The 19,817-nt window shown below is 48.4% G+C and overlaps 1 protein-coding gene across 5 annotated transcripts in view; it reads left to right on the forward strand.

Annotated features, from left to right (window-relative positions):
- Positions 1-13,659: 13,659 nt before the first annotated feature.
- The window catches only part of melk (maternal embryonic leucine zipper kinase), a 145,610-nt gene continuing 139,452 nt past the window's right edge, over positions 13,660-19,817 (forward strand). For 2 of the 5 annotated variants that reach the window (XM_072516978.1, XM_072516980.1), the window contains exon 1: positions 13,660-13,734. The gene's annotated coding sequence lies outside the window, so the exon portion shown is untranslated. The other 3 variants (XM_072516979.1, XM_072516981.1, XM_072516982.1) reach the window with 2 other exon arrangements.

Here is a 19,817-nt window from a genome sequence, read left to right on the forward strand (position 1 = left end):
TGCCTCTTTCATGGCGGTCAGCTCCTTCATAAGGAATGTCTTTCATCCATCTCCAGGTGGTGGGGGGCGGGGAGGCTGATGCTCGGGTCTCTAGTCTCCCTCTTTCTTGGGTGCCGGGGTCCCCATGCCTCGTGGGTCCGCCGGCTCATCCGCCTGCTGCTCGTGGCCGTTTTCGCCACTTCTGCCGTCCCTTCGACCCCTCGAGCTCCCATTCGCTGGCATTCTGGTTCTAATCTTTTCTTCTCTCAGTTGACGTTAAGTTGCCTTCGAATGTTCAGGCAAAATTCGCCTAAGTGTGATTTGGATTTGGTCTCGAGGAGAGCCACCTGATATGCGTCCACTCAGCACATCACCGTCATCGGAAGTCCGGGTTGTTTTAACTAGTAAAAAGTGAAAGTAGTTTGAAGGGGAGAGAGATAGCAGCAAGTGAGAGTGACTGAGCTCCTGTGGAAGAGAGCTGGGTTAGATTGAGAAGAAATTGCTCCTTACACTGCCCAGGTTCCCGCGATTGACACAGCGCTGGCAAGCAGAGACAGGAGTAGCCAGCAGCTCATTGTGGCTCTCGATGTGACAGATGCATGCCGCTCCAACGGCAGTTGGGGTACAACTCGATCACACCCTCAGAGAAAAGCATCGGAACAGGAAGGACTACAGGAGCCCCCCCAAAAAGTCTGAAAGCCTTCTCCAGCTAGGACCTGTCATAGCTGGGTGTAGCAGCTCAGGGCTCAGTGAATCACACTTTAGAAGCAAGCACACGCCCAAAGCACAGCTAACACGGAGCCAGGAGGAAGTGTATCACTTCTCTCTCTCATAATACAACAATATTGCTGCAGACTTTGAATCTACTGCAGACCAGAGGGCCTGCACACACTCTCTTCAATCACTCATACATTCCTCTGGAGATTCCTCTGCATCTCTGTCCCTTACACGCACACTCAGTCACTCATATACTTCTCTCAGTAAGAAGTTTTACAACACCAGGTTAAAGTCCAACAGGTTTATTTCGAATCACTAACTTTCGGAGCGAAGCTCCTTCCTCAGGTGAACATCCAGGTGGACTTTAACCTGGTGTTGTAAGACTTCTTACTGTGCCCACCCCAGCACCGGCATCTCCACATCACACTTCTCTCAAGAAGTGGATTATGGCGCCGGGCGGCAACTTGACAGTGGGGATCCAGGACGTTAAGAGCAAATAGCACATTTACTTATACATCACCTGGAGAAGGGACACCTTGAATGCAGGAGAGCAGCTCTTCAACCAACACTCCGTGGTTTTCCAGCTTAACAAACCCATGTGGCAGGCTGTTTACCCGGGGGACACTGAGAGCCTTCATGGGGCCTTGCGGGACATGCTGCGCTCACTCTTCTGATGAGACTTCGCCGTGTGGAGGTTTGACTTGGCTGAATTTCATAATTTTTTAACACAAAGCCCAGTCTAAACAATTGCTTTAGATTTTAACATAAATAAGTTTTTTTTTTAAATGGCGTGGAAAAAGACTTATCCCGAACAAAGTCACCTCAATGGCTTTGGATGTGTTTTTCCTTTCTAAAGGGACTCCACCAATCAGAGCCCGATGTTGTTCTGAACTGCCTGCTGATAGGCTCAACAAGAGCCTATCAGCAAATTCAGAGGACCAGGCTGTGATTGGTGCTCCCACAGCCAGCTCTCAGTATGGGGCCTTCCCGTTGTTCAGGGCCCTGCGCTGCAACACTGTGTGTTTCACCGTAAGTCTGCCTCTGCCAGACAGTACGGATTGGATACCCATACTTCCATTTTGAAAAAGGCTTTTAAACTCAATGTAAAAATTTGAAATCAGAAATGACCCTTTAAAACGGCTGTCCTGAAAATCTGCATTGTCATAATTACATGTTCATGACATTAGGCTTGGGATTAATATTTTTGCCAGAGCTGCACTACTGTGCGCTGAATTTATACTCTGCAGTCTGTTAGAGACTGTCAGCGTCTCTGACTCTGTTGTTACAAGCAGAAGTACATGAACCACAAAATACCATCAAAATGAGAAGTTTTCTGGGATTTGTGAACTATTGTGCAAGGTATGAGGACATTGATCAGAAAGAATGAACAGTTCAGATTTGTTGAGAACAGAACGCTGCCTTCAAAGGTTTGGAAGACAGCTTGACAAGTGCTCAAACCCTGGGATGCACCAATGAAAGTCATTGCATATGCTAGTCCAGTAGGATTAGGAACAGTGCTGGTGCAAATGCATGCTGAAGGCCTGAGAATCATTGCCTCTGCAAGCAGATCTTTGACAGATGGGGAGAGAAAATATTCAGATGCAGAAGGAGACCCGAATATTGGAGTGGGAACGTGAAGGGTTCCACACATATATCAACGGCACTGAGTTTGAATTGGTGATGGGTCACAAGCCATTAGAGATGATTTAATCTCCATGGTCCATACCCATGTGCCAGAATCGAAAGGTGGGTTTTGAGACTCCAGCAGTACTTCACATTGCTGGAAAGATAGACATTGCTGTCCACTGTCACAACTACTGAGGGAGGATCAAACACACAGGTCCTCACTAGAGTAGCAAGTGGAACCTTGTGTGGCAGTTCATGCTACACCCAGAGCAATGACAACTAGAGAGAGATTGAAAGAGATTCAGAAAGAGATACAGAATTGGATGACACCAATGACACCAGAGAACCCAAGCTGGAAATTGGGAGAATTTCCCAAAGCATGCATCACTATTTGAGATGAATTATACACAATTGGGAAGTGTGTTTCCAGAGGCAGCAGACTTGCTGTGCACAAAAGCCTAGGCCTGGATTGGTGATGCAAGCTCATGAGGGTCACTTGGGGTTGGTTGGCACTGAGCTAAGCTTACAACCCAAAGTATGGTGGTTATGGATGGAGGAAGATGTGGAGCAGTTTGTCAAAACATATCATGGATGTCAACTTGTCAGCAGATCCAATCCACCAGAACCAGTTGTAAGAGTTCCTCCTATGTATTTTCTTTGTTCCCATTTATTTTATTTTATTATTTTTGGTCTGTGAATCCATATTCGGGATGCGCTTTTAAGCAGCAAACTCAAAGTGAATCAGGTTGCTTGCCAGGATGCTTTGATCCCAGGTTTTGTATTTTGGAGAGGAGAAACCAGACTTTTGGGCATCGGGTGGATCTTAGAAACCAGCTTTGGGGGGACTTGGTTCAATTGGATAACTGGCAACCAGTGGGTTAGCCACGGACAGTATTCTGCCTTACAACGGTCAGTGATTGGTTCCTGTGTGATGCTTTCTGAGAGAACTTGGCAAAAGTGTTTAGACCTTGGAAGTGAAAGGAACTCTTTCTCTCTCCTGTTTGCTGAGGTGAAAGAACTGCTTTATTGTTCTGAAAGCAGTGAGTGCCTGGCACATCTGTTTCTGTAATTCTAAAATGATGCTGAGTCTGCAGAGAAACCTTACCAGAGAAAACCATCTCAAGCCTAGAAGGAAGAAGTACCAAAACGAAAGCTTAAACTTCAGAAAGATATTGGCTGGAAGTCATCCAAGTGTATTAACGATCCATATCCTTTTATTTGTATTTATTTTACACTACCTTTTCCCCTCTGTGTTGTTTGACTGTGTGTGTGTGTGTGTGTGTGTGTGTGTGTATATATACAGAGGTGGGGCAACTTAGGAAGGAGAGGAGGGGGTTGGAAAAGGGGTAGTAGATAGTCAGTTCCATTTTTGTCTGTTTAATTATAATACTGTACATAATAAAAGTTTACTTGTGTTTTAAAGTTACAAACCTGCTAACTGTATTTTATTGGGCTCAACCAAGGACCTCGGGAATTTTAAATAGAATCTAATTTCATCTTTATTGCGACTTCGGGTCAAGTGGGGCTGGAATTGAATGTGCACTAGCCCAGCATGTCATGGCATAGTATGCAGTGCATTCTTAGTGGCTGGACCATGGGAAGATGAAGAAGTTGACTTCTTGGGTCCACTTCTGTCAGGAGAGTCTGTACTAGTGGTGACTGACTACTACAGTCGTTACTATGATCATGTTGCGATGAAGTTTACAACAGAGAAAATGGTTTCCGCATTGATTGAAATATTTGCGAGGTTTGGTCTACCAATGACTCTGTATTCAGACGGTGGGTCGCACTTTATTTCGCAACCTTTGCAGAATACATGCGAATCACAGGCATTCACCATCATAGACTGACCCCTAAATGGCCACAGGCAAATGGGGAAATGAATGACAAAAATAATCCTTAGAGAAACAGATGAGGATTATTCAGACTGAGGGCAAAGATTGGAAAGAGGGGTTGCTGCAAAATGTGGTCCGGTGCAGAACAATTTTAGGAAATAGCAAAGCTGAGCTGCAAAATATGCACCACGAATTCAGAGCTGAGGGACGTCAGTATTGATCAGGGATTCACGATCATGATGCAGTGACAAAGGGTGCTGCAAAGTTATATGCAGACCACAGAAGGGGAGTGTTATAACCTGCCTGATTACCACTGGCTGGGGACTAATGGCTATCCCACAATCCTTAGGGAGTATCAGCTTCCCCAATGAGGGGGGTGGAGAAAGCATTAGCAGGTCCCTGCATATATAAAGCTGGCCAGTATGGAACCAGCTAGAGAGAGTAGTGAGCAGCAAGGGAATTACTGCTGCTGTTTATATATGTTATTGTAAATAAAGTTTTAGAACATAGAACATTACAGCGCAGTACAGGCCCTTCGGCCCTCGATGTTGCGCCGACCTGTGAAACCACTCTAAAGCCCATCTACACATTCTTTCTGTTCTGCAAACTTGTGCTGGATTCTTCGTGGCCCTCACAAAACTGGCGATGAGGGTTAAAGTGGATAGCTGTCTACACTGCTGAAGCCATCTCCCTGGATTTTTGTTGGATACAGGTTGGAAGTTTTTTTTCAGTTACACCATGCCTCTTTATGGACATTTGGATGTCTTTGATGCTGCGCTGGAGAGTTGGAGCCAGTACGGACAATGGATGCGTTACTATTTCCAGGCAAACAACATCACCGAAAACAAGCGCCAGGTGGTCATTTTGCTCACCACCTGCGGCCCGCATACGTTTAGAGTGATAAGGAGCCTTACGTACCCAGCTGCGCCAGACACCAAGACGTTTGATGAACTTGTGACCTTAGTGGGGCAACATTTTAACCCAACCCCATCCACGATAGTCCAGCGTTACCGGTTTAATACCGCTGAGAGGATCGCAGGAGAATCCCTTGCAGAGTTTCTATCCAGGCTACGTAGAATTGCAGAGTACTGTTACTATGGTGAACCAATGTCAGAAATCTTACACAACCGTTTGGTTTGCGGTATTAATAATGCGGCCACCCAGAGAAAGTTGTTAGCTGAGCCAACATTGACTTTTCAATAGGCCATTCAGATAGTATTGTCCCAAGGGAGCGCAGAACGGGGAGTGCAGGAACTACAGGGAATGGAGGTGCATGCCTTGGGGCGCAACCCCTTCTGTCTAAAAGTGTCTACCCGCACCCCTGCCGTACCTTGGGCGGGGCGGCGTCCGGATCGACGCTAGTGGCTGTCGGACGTTTCTCCCCGAAGGAAGCCTTCTCCAGAACCGATGGATGAGGAGCCATGTCAGTGTCGGACTTGTGGATGCTGACCCCGTCGCGGACGCCCGTCCTGGGGGCGCCAGAGGCGCCGCCGTTCCGACAGAAACTGTGGCCAGCACAGAGGCCGTACCTTCCATTTGGATGAACCTGCAGGGACTACTCACAAGGACGTGGAGACGGAGGATGACTGCCTGCAGCTGCATTGTGTGGCAGCTCCCCGTGTGGCCCCCATTAAGGTGACAGTACGGGTCAATGGTCACCCGCTTGAGATGGAGTTGGACACTGGCACAGCGGTCTCCGTGATTCCCCAGAGGATATTCGACCACATCAAGCAGGGTATACAGACCCTTACATTAACCGATACACAGGCCAGGTTGGCCACCTACACGGGGGAACCATTGGACATCGCTGTAACTACTAAGCTGACTCCTGTTGTTTATGGACGCCAGGAGGGGCGTTTCCCACGTATCGTAGTGCGCTGCCATGGGCACAGCCTGTTGGGTCGGGACTGATTGCGCCATTTGTGGCTGCAGTGGCAGCACATACTTCAAACAGGTTCTGGAGGGTTGACGGATTTACTAGGATGGTACCCAGATGTATTCCAGCCCGGTTTGGGGAAGATAAAAGGGGTCGTAGCCCGTATCCAGGTGGAACCAGGGGCCACGCCGCGTTATTTCCAGGCGCGCCCGGTGCCTTATGCCTTGCTCGAGAAGGTAGAAGGGGAGCTCACTCGTTTAGAGTCCTTGGGTATTATCAGGCCTGTCCGTTTCGCTGACTGGGCAGCGCCAATTGTACCTGTAATTAAGCCAGATGCCACAGTTCGCTTGTGCGGCGACTATAAACTTACAGTGAATACAGCTTCCCGGTTCGACCGATATCCAATGCCCCACATAGAAGATCTCTACGTGAAGCTTGCAGGCGGACTCTTGTTCACAAAATTAGATACGAGTCACACCTACCTACAGTTGGAGCTGGACTCTGCCTCCCGGCCATATGTAACTATTAATACACACAGGGGCATGTATGAATATACACGGTTGCCTTTGGGGTATCTCCTGCCTGCGCTATCTTTCAACGCGTCATGGAGGGCATCTTGAGAGGTTTACCGTGTGTCGCTGTCTACTTAGACAACGTTTTGATTACAGAGACGTCGGAGCAGGAACATTTGGAAAATTTGGACGCTGTCCTTAGACGCTTCTCAAGAAGCTGGAGTCTGTTTACGTCGTACAAAGTACGTCTTTCAGGCAAAGGAAGTGGTCTACCTGGGTTATCGGGTGGACTGCTAAGGTTTGCACCCCGTCGCAGAGAAGGTGCGCTCAATTCACCAGGCCCCTGCCCCGACTGACACTTCCCATCTTTGTTCTTTTCTCCACCTCATAAATTATTACGGGAAGTTCCTCCCAATCTGGCAACTACGCTGGCCACGTTGCACGTTCTGCTAAAGAAGAATCACACCTGGGTATTGGGGTCAGCCGCAAGAAACTGCTTTCCGGCGGGTAAAACAGCAATTGTCGTCGTCGTCAGGGTTACTAACCCACTACGATCCTGGAAAGCCTTTGCTCATCACGTATGATGCATCCCCATATGGTATTAAGACCACCCTGTCCCACAAGATGGAGAAATGGGCCCAGCGGCCGATAGCTTTCGCCTCCCGCACATTGACTGCAGCGGAAAAGAAGTACGCGCAGATCGAGAAGGAGGGCCTGGCAGTGGTCTTTGCGGTGAAACGCTTCCACCAGTATGTGTATGGCCGCCATTTCACTATCGTGACTGATCATAAGCCTCTGCTGGGACTTTTCCTAGAGGATATGCCGATACCACCCATTGCTTCTGCACGGATCCAGCGCTGGGCTTTGTTGCTCGCTGCCTACGAGTATTCTCTGGAGCATAAACCAGGGACCTAGATAGCGAATGCCAATGCACTGAGCCGATTGCCTTTGTCGACCGGCCCCATGTCGACCCCCACAACAGGCGAGGTGGTAGCAACCCTAAATTTTATGGACTCCTTGCCTGTCATGGCATCACAGATCCGTGAGTGGACCCAGACGGAGCCAGTCCTGTCAAAGGTTCGGCACATAGTCCTGTATGGTGGCAACATAGACAGCTCCCAGGCGAGTTGTGGGCATTTTCCTCCAAGCTGTCAGAACTTAGCGTGGAAGACGGTATCCTCCTGTGGGGGACCCGTGTTGTCGTCCCGGAAAAAGTACAGGACCTGATACTACAGGACTTGCACAATGGGCATCAGGGTGTGACCGAAATGATAATGTTGGCCTGGAGTTATTTCTGGTGGCCAGACCTCGACACCGACATTGAGAAGGTGGCCCAAAACTGCTCCATTTTACAGGAGCATCAAAAGTTTCCACCGGCCGCGCCCCTACATCACTGGGAATGGCCAGGGCGATCTTGTATGTTTGCATGCAGATTTCGCCGGCCCTTTTCAAGGATCCATGTTCCTTCTATTAATCGATGCCCATTGACTAGAGGTGCATAAGATGGTAGGCACAACGATCGAGAAGATGCGTTTGTCTTTCAATACTCATGGCCTCCCCGAGCTGCTCGTCACGGACAACGGCACTCCTTTCACAAGTGAGGAGTTTGCGAGGTTCATGAAGATAAACGGCATCCGCCATATCCACACCACTCCATACCACCCGGCTTCCAATGGAATGGCGGGGCGCGCAGTGCAGACATTCAAACGGGGCCTAAAGAAGCAGTCTTCCGGGTCTATGGACACGAGACTGGCTCGTTTTTAGTTTTCATATAGGACCACTCCACATGTGGTGACTGGGGTAGCTCCCGCGGAACTCCTAATGGGCCGGAGACTTGGTACCCGCCTTAGCATGGTTTTCCCGGATATTGGCGCAGAAGTACGCCGCACTCAAGAACGGCAGGGACATGGCCTTTCTCGGCATCGGCCGGCCTGGTGATCCGGTGTTCATTTGAAATTTTGCTGGTGGTGCCCAGTGGGTCCCTGGCATTATCTTTCGACGAATGGGCCCGATCTCTTACCAGGTGCAAGCCCAGGGTCGTCTCCAGCGCAAACATGTAGACCATGTTCGGTCCAGAAGGCCGCCTCTTCCAAAGATTCCCTGCCCCCGGAGCTCACTTCTCCAGCCACAGAGACCAGACACAGTGGAAGGTGTTCCTCATGATTTTCCTCTGGCGCAGCACTCAAAACCTGCACAGGTCGTTGCAGAACCACGTGGAGATAGGGATGCCAAGATGACAGAAGCTTTGGACTCCGACTCCAAGATGGAGACACAGGACGCCTCAGAAGGGGAGTCCTCGGTCCAACGGGCCGTGGATGTGCAACCGTTAAGCCGTTCATCACGGAAGCGCCGTTCTCCGTCTCGTTACATGCCACCCGATCCAGCGCCTCGTGCAAATGGTGTCCGGCCTGCGGCAAAACGAGTCCACCGCCCTCCTTCGCCAGGGTTTTCGGTGGATTCCTTGGACTTTGGGGGGGGGGGGGGGGGGGGTGCTGGTATAACCTGCCTGTTTACCACTGGCTGGGGACTAATGGCAATCCCACAATCCTTAGGGAGTATGAGCTTCCCCAATGAGGGGCGGCGGAGAAATCATTAGCAGGTCCCTGCATATATAAAGCTGGCCAGTATGGAACCAGCTCGAGAGAGGAGTGAGCAGCAAGGGAGTTACTGCTGCCATTTTATATATATATATTTGTTATTGTAAATAAAGTTTTCTTTCTGTTCTCCAACCTCGTGCTGGATTCTTCGTGGCCCTCACAAAAAGGAGCTAGACAGTCTGACAGAATGCCAAGTAATGAAGTACTGCTGAGAATGGAGAGTCTGAGTAAGATGGATACACCATTTTACCCCAAGGACGTACAGTCATGTACAAGAAGAGAAACAGAGTGATAGTGCAGTTGCCAGAAGGAGTATTGTGTGACATATATTCTTCAAGTGTCAAAAGTATCATGTTGCAAAGACACAACAGCAGATGAACCAGATGTAGGATCGGAGGCAAAGTTGACACCCAGCAATCCAGAAGTCCAAACCAGTGATGCCGATGGCAGGCAGACAGCTAGCTTGTAATCCAGAGGGAAAAACATTGGTTCCAGAGGTGATGACAATACTTTGTAACCCTGACATGATGACCATTCCATGAGAGATCACCAAAGCGATAGGAAGAATTTCTGTGATTTGACGACATAACATGAAAATGGAAATGTTGGGAGCAATAACTTGATTTAAAATAATTGTAAGTTGAAAAACAGCAAATCTTGACACAAAGCATGTGAAGTTTAATATGTTTTAGAACATAGAACATTACAGCGCAGTACAGGCCCTTCGGCCCTCGATGTTGCGCCGACCTGTGAAACTGTGATCTCATTCAAAACAAGAAGGGTGTACAATGAACACTGCTTTTGTGATGTTGAAGTTATTGTTTGTGATGTTTGCAAGGACACAAAAAAGCACTTGGAGTGGATCATTGGGAATCATATTACATACTCATGATTATCCCAGGGTTACCACAGTTAAAAAATGAAAGAGAAATAACAGTTCCAAAAAGGGAAATGCTGAACAAAAGACCAAAACTATTGAACTTAACTGATATTTGTAACTGAAGAATTTAACTCACTCAGTGTGGTAGGTGAATAATAATTTGCTTAGTTTGTTTACAAGATTTACTGCAGTAAGTTTAGGGATGGGTGTCTAAACTACACCCAGCAGATAAATCATAACATATTTTTCATCTAATTGGGAGGGATGGCATGATAACAGATGACTGTGTGTGTGTGGATTTGTGTATTAGATACTACATGATACTGAGTTCTGTTAAGATGCTCTCCATACTATGTATAGGATCACCTGACCAGAGCGTTAAAGGTCTGATAACACAAGTTAAGGCAGTGATTTTCAAACTTTTTTCCCAGGACCCAGTTCTGCCAACCCACCAACCTATGTGACCTACAACGGCTGACCTTTGTGACCCACACCGGCCGATCTTCGCGGCACACACCACATTTGCTTACCTTTAATGTGGCAGGTAAGCTTGCTTTGTCCTCATGATCTCACCTCAACCAGGTTCACCAGAGGAGAGGGCAATGCACATATCAGGGCAGAGTTCAGCAGTTTCCTTTGTGCAGTCTTTATCTTTGTGAGAATGGAAAATCCAAACTCGCACATGTAGGTCGTCATGAAGGGCAATTGCAACAAAATGTTTGTTTTACTCAGCACTGGATAGTCCTGGGAAATGCCACTCCAGAATGCTAACAACCTCATGGACTTGTGGTGTGCTTTTAATGTGCTTTCACAGGTCAGGTGCAGCAACTCCGTCTCCTCATTTGGAGTCAGCTGTAAGGTGGTGTGTTTTTAATACACTGTCACAGGTCAGGTGCAGCAGCTCAGTCTCCTCATTTGGAGTCAGGTGTAAGTTAATAACGGTTTCTGGGGTCTCAAACTCAAAAGGATTTTTCACCCACCTCATCTCTTTCAAAATCTGAAACCTCCTCTGGAAAGTAGCGACAAAAACTGTTGATCAGGGCAGCCAGATGAGACTGAATAAGGCTTGCCAGGCTATTGGCAGTTCCCTTAATAACAGTTTTCTTCAATGTGCCGTAGCAGTGTGGAGGACATGTAGTAGCTTTGATTTTGTACTCGCACTTACCAAAGTTCTTTGTAGGCTGTTCATTGGAGGTCCTCGAGCTCTGTACACTCACATAACTACCACTAGCATTGCACTGTCCTGTCATGGATCGCATGACCTGCTCACTGTTGCTTCTTTAACTGGAAGACTGGATGGCTGATAATGCAGTCATTCTCATTTTAAATGCTGGTTGCAGCAGCTGTTCTCATTTTAAATACCGGTAGCAGCCGTTGGACGGTTGCTTTGGGAGCTGGAACACCATGGGAAAACTGCAACCAATCGCTCCATAAAACTTTCGACACCCGGGTCGTGACTGGACATATAAAAACCCTATGTTAAGGAATAGCCAGCATGGCAGATTAAATAAAAGCAAATTACTGTGGCTGCTGGAATCTGAAACAAAAACAGAAAATACTGGACAATCTCAGCAGGTCTGACAGCATCAGTACAGAGAGGATGAGTCTTTGATTAAATGATGCTCTTGCAGTTAAATCTGCTGTCTGAGCTTGACAGGAGAGACACAGAAAAGATTCCCTAGAATGGTTCCAGGAATTAGAAACTTGGATTATGTGGTTTGAGTGAAGAATCTGGGACTGTTCTCTGAAGAAAATATAAGAGGAAATTTAACGTATGGTCAAAATTATGAGGGTCATGAAAAAGGGTCAAGAATCAGAGGACTCAACTGAACATGGCTAAGAGCGAGTTGTTGTAATTCAGGCGAGGGGGCAGGAGAGTAGGCTGAAGGGGTTGCCGTTCAGGGGGAGAGTTTCCGAGATTTGGGGATTCAGGTGGCACGGGACTGGGGCAGGTTGCACAAGCTCAACCTGTCCCAACTGGTGGAACGAGTGAGGGAGGCAGTCCGGAGGTGGGATGCGCTCCCGCTGTCATTGGCGGGGAGGGTACAGACTGTTAAGATGACGATTCTCACGCGGTTCTTGTTTGTTTTTCAGTGTCTCCCCATCTTTATCCCGCGGTCTTTCTTTAAGAGGCTGAATAAAATTATTCTGGGATTTGTATGGGCAGGGAAGTCCCCGCAGGTGATGCTTGAAAGGAACAGAGGAGAAGGGGGGCTGGTGTTGCCGAACTTCAGCAACTATTACTGGGCGGCCAACATAGCGATGGTAAGGAAATGGATGGTGGGTGCGGGGTCGGTTTGGGAGCGGATGGAGGATGCTTCGTGCAGGGGCACTAGCTTACCAGCCCTGGTCACGGCACCTCTGCCGCTTCCGCCGGCACGGTACTCCACCAGCCCGATAGTGGTGGCGGCTCTTCGGAGCTGGGGCCAGTGGAGGAGGTATGTAGGGGAGGTAAGAGCATCGGTGTGGACCCCAATCTGCGGCAACCACCAATTTGCCCCAGGGAACATGGACGGGGGGGTATCGACTGTGGAGGAGGGCGGGGATTGTGAGGATGGGGGATCTGTTCCTGGAAGGGAGCTTTCCAAGCATGAGGGCGCTGGAGGAGAGGTTTGGGCTGATGAGAGGGAACGACTTTAGATACTTGCAGGTGAGGGATTTTGTACGCAGACTGGTGCCGTCCTTCCCACGTCTCCCGCCGAAGGGGAGGCAGGACAGGGTAGTTTCTAGGGGAGAGGGTAGCGTTTCAGACGTCTACAAGGAGCTAATGAGAGCTGAGGATACGCAGACCGAGGACCTGAAGCTTAAGTGGGAGGAGGCGCTCAGGGGAGAGCTGGAGAACGGTATCTGGGCAGAAGCCCGGACCAGAGTAAACACGACCACAACATGTGCCAGGCTCAGTCTGATCCAGTTTAAGGTCGTGCACCGGGCCCACATGACGGTGACCCGGATGAGTAAATTCTTCGGACTGGAGAACAAGTGTGCTAGATGCGGCGGAGGGCCAGCTAACCATGTACACATGTTCTGGTCGTGCCCTAAACTCAGGGGGGATTGGCAGGGATTCGCTGATGTCACGTCCCGGGTGTTGAAAACTGTGGTGGTAATGAGCCTGGAGGTGGCAATCTTTGGGGTTTCGGAGGACCCGGGAGGCCAGTAAGAGAGGGAGGTTGATGTTCTGGCCTTTGCTTCCCTGGTAGCCCGGCGACAAATACTGTTAGCATGGAGGGACTCTTTAAAAAAAAGAATCAGAGAACTCCAACTTAAGGTGATTGGGAACTGAAGCAATAGTTAGTGACATGAGGAAAAACCTATTTTTAAATGCAGCAAGTGTTCAGGATCTGGAGTGCACTGCCTGCGACTGTGGTGGAGGCAAGATTCCAGATTCAATTCACCCCTTCAAAAAAAACTGCACAATTATACGGGGAAAAAATCACAGGGAATTGGTGAGGAAGTGGGACTCGGGTGAGTTACTCACACAGAGATCCGGGACGGACATCATCGGCCAAACATTCTGCGTCTATTCGCCTCTTACGAGCGAGCGCGGCTCTGAGGCGGAATTCCGCACGCGGTGACGGCCAACCGCCACCCCTCGACACCGAGCATGCGTTTCGGCCTCCATTTCATTGGTCAGTTTGCAGCGCGGACCGGAAGTTACGTTGTCGAAGGAGGGAGATTCAAATGTTGGAGCTGAACAAATTCAAAAATCAAACGGGTGAGTGGAGATCCGGAGCGGGGTAAGGGGGAGCGGGGATCCGGAGAGCCGGGTAAGGGGGAGCGGAGAGCCGGGTAAGGGGGGAGCGGGGATCGAGAGAACCTGGTAAGGGGGAGCGGGGATCCGGAGAGCCTGGTAAGGGGGAGCGGGGATCCGGAGAGCCGGGTAAGGGGGAGCGGAGAGCCGGGTAAGGGGGAGCGGGGATCCGGGTAAGGGGGAGCGGAGAGCCGGGTAAGGGGGAGCGGAGAGCCGGGTAAGGGGGAGCGGAGAGCCGGGTAAGGGGGAGCGGGGAGCCGGGTAAGGGGGAGCGGAGAGCCGGGTAAGGGGGAGCGGAGAGCCGGGTAAGGGGGAGCGGGGATCCGGAGAGCCGGGTAAGGGGGAGCGGGGAGCGGGGATCCGGAGAGCCGGGTAAGGGGGAGCGGAGAGCCGGGTAAGGGGGAGCGGGGATCCGGAGAGCCGGGTAAGGGGGAGCGGAGAGCCGGGTAAGGGGGAGCGGAGAGCCGGGTAAGGGGGAGCGGAGAGCCGGGTAAGGGGGAGCGGAGAGCCGGGTAAGGGGGAGCGGGGAGCCGGGTAAGGGGGAGCGGAGAGCCGGGTAAGGGGGAGCGGAGAGCCGGGTAAGGGGGAGCGGAGAGCCGGGTAAGGGGGAGCGGGGAGCCGGGTAAGGGGGAGCGGAGAGCCGGGTAAGGGGGAGCGGAGAGCCGGGTAAGGGGGAGCGGAGAGCCGGGTAAGGGGGAGCGGGGATCCGGAGAGCCGGGTAAGGGGGAGCGGGGAGCGGGGATCCGGAGAGCCGGGTAAGGGGGAGCGGAGAGCCGGGTAAGGGGGAGCGGGGATCCGGAGAGCCGGGTAAGGGGGAGCGGGGATCCGGAGAGCCGGGTAAGGGGGAGCGGGGAGCCGGGTAAGGGGGAGCGGGGAGCCGGGTAAGGGGGAGCGGAGAGCCGGGTAAGGGGGAGCGGAGAGCCGGGTAAGGGGGAGCGGGGATCCGGAGAGCCGGGTAAGGGGGAGCGGGGATCCCGAGAGCCGGGTAAGGGGGTGCGGGGATCCGACACAGAACGCTCCGTGTGAGGTGACAGTCCGTGAATGGAGTGTGTGTGTGAGAGGGGGACACTCCCAATTGGCCGTAGAGACTGAGGAAGGGAAGGTGTTGCCGGTGCCGGTTTATATTACCGGACGATCCCCTTAATTGAGGCAAGATTGAAAGTTTAGAACCTAAAGGCAGGTCTCGCCCAGTGTGTATTTGGGGGAAGTGCCGTTCATCCCAGGGCTGTGCTGAACCTGGTTCTGTTTTCATTTTGTGTCAGGAGTAGCTTTGTTTTTGTTTACTGCCTTTCACGCCCCTAAAATGCTATACAGGGATCTGATGTTGTTTTGGACAGCTGCCATTCTAGTTTTGTGGGATCCACTGGACAGGGCAAACGTGAACGATGCCCCATCCGACCGAAAGGCAGCACCTCTGCCAGTGTAGCATTCCCACTACGCTACCTGCCATCAAGTCTGAGAGGCCTCGATAGAATCAATGTGAAGAGGATGTTTTCACAAGTGGGAGAAACTAGAACCTGAGGGTGCAGCCTCTGATTGTAGGGACGATCCTTTATATCAGAGATGAGGAGGAATTTCTTCAGCCAATGGGCGGTGAATCTGTAGAACTCTTTGCTGCAGAAGGCTGTGGAGGCCAAATCACTGAGTGTCTTCAAGACCGAGATAGATAGGTTCTTGGAGAAGGCAGGAGAGTGGGAATGAGAAAAATATCAGCCATGGGCGAAGCAGACTCGATGGGCGGAGTGACCTAATTCTGCTCCTATCTCTTAAGGTCTTATAAGTCCAGCTGATAGTGCAAAATAGTCATATACTTGTAAAATACTCAAAAAAAGTTGAATAGTGAGCCTGAGTTCATAATATGTTACAGCACAGAAATAGGGCATTCAGTTCATGTCTACGCTAATATGTTGAGTCACTCTTTCCCTGTTCCCAATTACTGTAATCATCCTCTTCAACTAATTCTCTTTCTTGGAATCATTTCTGGGCTCTGCAACAAACTGTTAAAAGCAGAGAATTTCACATTCTCATTGACTTATGAATTTGCTTTTTTTTTTGCACTTGACCGTGAATTTGTGCTTTATTGTTATTGACTTGTGGGCAAGTGAACACTGTCAATCATCTTCCCAACCCGCTCTTTGATCATTCCTCAAATTGCTGTGCTCCTATGGGGAAAATTACTCCACTTCTGAAGTTTTCTGTGATGCTACAGAATCAACCAAAAAATGCTGCATCTTTTCTGTTGCCTTTCTATAATTAGGTTCTCATCAAGCACAACATGCCAACAGTGGCTTAACAAAGATCGTGCACAAGTTCAACATGCCCGTGTTCTTGTCAGCTTTGGTTCAGTGTCACGATTTTTGCGTCTGACTCGATAGATTTTGTTTTCTTTACTGCATCACTGTTGTGTACATGCATTCCTTAAACATTACACTATGGAAGCTTTCATTGCGTTAAGACCAAGAAGAATGTGGCATTATGATAGAATCCAGTGCACTGTATTTGGCAGTTTAGAAGTTTAACCTGTTTTTGTTTGGGTGGCTGCCACCATGACCAAATGATACCATTGAATAAGCCACACCTGGCTTTTAGTTTGTGTGAATATGCTTACTCTGTTGCCTTTATTGAAACCTTTGCTGATATTGTCATGCAGAGGAGTCCGCTTTCTTTTCTGGCCCTTATGCTCGCTGACATTTTAATGGCACTCTCTCCTCCATTACTGCCACCACTCTTCAAGTTCAGTTCTGTTTTTGCCTCCTTCCTCAAAACCACATCATTCTCCTCTAACATATTGCGCATACCTAGTTCATAATTCGTGTTTTAGAATATAACTTTTCGTTTTGGGATTGAAAGTTCTAACTGTAGAAAATAGGGGTGTCTGGATGAGAATCTGATAAAAGCACAAGTAAATTCAATTCAAACCAGCTTTATCATTAAAAGGTTGAGGTCAACAGCTAGAAGAGTAAGACTCTAAAACAGCAAGTGGCTTAACTTAGATAAGTTGGAGACATGACATATGCACTTATTTCTGTAAAAGGATAAGTTATTCATGTGGTTTCCCAGAGTTGAGGAAAGCTTTGGCATTAAAAGGCATTTAATTTGCATTTTTACTTGGGAATGTGTGTGTCACATTGCCGTGGAGATGGGTGGAGCTCAATGAGATGCTTTGTTTTGAGTTATCTCTGTGAAATCTGTTCGGGCATAGGAAAGACTGGTTAAGAGATTGTGTTAGCTATGAGTTTTGTATAGCTTGTAGCTCCTTGGAAGTCGAGAGATAATGCCAGACCTACACCTAAAGTAGAGTAAATGCTCGATCACCCATGGCACAACCTGAGATTATCTGTGAGCAGTCCCAGATGACCATAGGCTGTTCTCAAAGGGGAGAGCTGACTGGTGGTGATTTAACCTTCATTAATAACCTCAGCCGGTACAGGAATTGAACCCGCACTGTTGGCCTCACTCTAGTCACAAACTAGCTGTCAACTGAGCTAAACTGGCCCAGTATAACATAGGAACAAGAGATCAGGCCCTCAAGCCTATTCCACCATTCAATGAGATTAGGATTGATCTGTGACCTAACTCCATATACCTACCGTTGGCCTATATCCGTTAATATCTTTGCTTAACAAAAACCTATCTATCTCCAAATTAAAATTAACAACTGATCTAGCTTCAACTGCTGTTTGTGTGACAGAGAGTTCCAAACCTCTGCCATCCTTTGAGTAAAGAGGTTCTTCCGAACGTCTCTCCTGAACAGTCTCCCCTAAAACAAAGTCGGAAAGGGGCAGAACGACTGGAGGATTTATTTAGCTTGAAGTTAAAGGAAGAAATTTACAGTAATCTTCAAAGGTCAATTAACCTTGTCACAGTTGGAGTTCTGAATTAAATCAGTATGATTGCAGTTTGAAATCACAGCAGCACGGGTGATTTCTGATCTCTTGAGTCGTTGCACAGGAGTTACAGAGATGTCTGTGCTGAAGCTGTGGAATCTGAATCATGAGGTCCATAAAGAAATTGGAAGGGCGCTTAGCCAAAAGCTAATGGAGATGGGAAGGGGGGGTGGGGTGGATAGATAGAAAGTAGAACTGATTTCATAAAATAATCTTTTACAAGCCGTAGTGTTAAGTTAATAATGCTTATTTTGTTTTACTTCTCTTTTAATATACAGTAAAGTTTGTTTTTGTCGTAAAAATATAATCTTGTGCCGTAGCTTTGTCGGTTAATTGCTGATTGTTTGGATATCTTCTTTAAGCGTAACCGCCTCCAACTGGATCATAACAAATGTCTCTCCACTGTCCTCCTTTTGGGTGGGGCTATATTAGCCTGGTTCTGTTCTTAGAAATTTAGGTGTAGCCAGAGAATTGGCTGCAATGGCATCTCGATACATCTTGGGATTTTTTTCAAAGGATCCATCCTTGACCCTATTTCTCATCTACATTTTGCTCCTTGCTGCCCACATCCGTGCCTTTGTTACCTCGAGAATAAACAATTCAAATGTACTTTTGGCTGGCCTCCCACATTCTAACGCCACAAATTTGAGATCATCCAAAGTGTTGTTACCTATGTCCTAGTTCACACAAGTCCCATTCACTCATCACCCCATGTGCTTGCAGACCGATATGGTCCCCTGGTCAGACAATGCTTTGATTTTAAGATCCTTGTTCTTGTTTTCAACTCATTCAAGGGCTTCACTCTTTTCCATCTCTGATACCGTCCAAATCCACAGCCTTATGGGCTACCTTGATCATCTGATTCTGACCTCTTGAGCATCTCCGATTTGACTCACTCCACCATTGATAGCCTTCAGCTATCTAGGCTCTAACCTATGGAATTTCTTCAAAACCTCTCTCTATTCTTTTAAGATGTTCCTTAAATCATACCTCATAGAGTCACAGAAGGAGGCCACTTGAATCATTAAGTCCATGTTGGCCATGTTTTGGACATCTGCTTGAATATTATAGTTGGGTGTCGAATTTTGCTTTGTAACTCTCCTGTGAAGAAGTATATTGGGGCATTTTATCACATTAAATGCACTATATAAATACAAGTTGTTGTGAACCTGATCCGAATCTCCCATGTGTTTCATAAATGTATTTCTTCAATCTCCCTTGGGACACAGAATTAATCATTTAAACCTAAGCTTTGTCTCGCAACAACTTCCATTATAATGTCTCTGATGTAATTCAAACTCTTGGGGCACATCACTGCGTTGGTGCAGATTAGGATTCAGGCAGCAGAGATTTAAATGAGCTCCGGTCAATAAAAGGGTGAAAGTTGGAATGCTGACCAGTGAGGTTTTGTCAGCTAAGTTAATGGCAGGAGCATGTGGTGTGTAGATTGTAGCAGGTGATCTTTGTGACGGTGTGGATTATGGGTTCAGATTCTCAGCGCAGGGTGGAATAGGAGGCTAAAGTTACAAACTGTCAGATTCAGCCTGAGACTTGGCAAATAGAGGGAAGGGTGGTGACTGTTTCCATGGTAAGTGATGAAGTCAATGACCTTAGTCATTGACTTCATCTTGGGTGGCACGGTGGTTAGCACTGCTGCTTCACAGCACCAGGGACCCGGGTTTAATTCCAGCCTAGGGTGATCACCTGTGTGGAGTTTGCACATTCCCCCGTGTCTGCGTGGATGATAGCCTCTGGTTTCCCTCTACATTCCAAAGATGTGTGGGTTAGGTGGATTGACCATGCACAATTGTCCCTTAATGTCCAAAGATATGAAGGTTAGCTGGGATTATGGGTATAGGATGGGGGAGTGGGCTTGGATAGTGTGCTCTTTTGGAGGATTGGAGCAGATTTGATGGGCCAAATTACCTCCATCTGCACTGTAGGGGTTCTATGAGATTTTAATGTCTGACAAGCACTCTAACACAGGCTAGAGAGGAGTCAGTAGAGATGGTGATGCTGGCTGCCATCAGCAGACGTATAGAACGTGGTATCATGTCTTTGGTTGATGTTCCAAGGGGCAGCATGCAGATGAGAAGCACAAAGGATTCAAATATTAATCTTTGAGGGACTCCATGTAGGTGTTGGAAAATAGCCATTTCT

This window comes from Scyliorhinus torazame, chromosome 9, assembly GCF_047496885.1.
Source record: "Scyliorhinus torazame isolate Kashiwa2021f chromosome 9, sScyTor2.1, whole genome shotgun sequence".
Classification (NCBI taxonomy): Eukaryota; Metazoa; Chordata; class Chondrichthyes; order Carcharhiniformes; family Scyliorhinidae; genus Scyliorhinus; species Scyliorhinus torazame.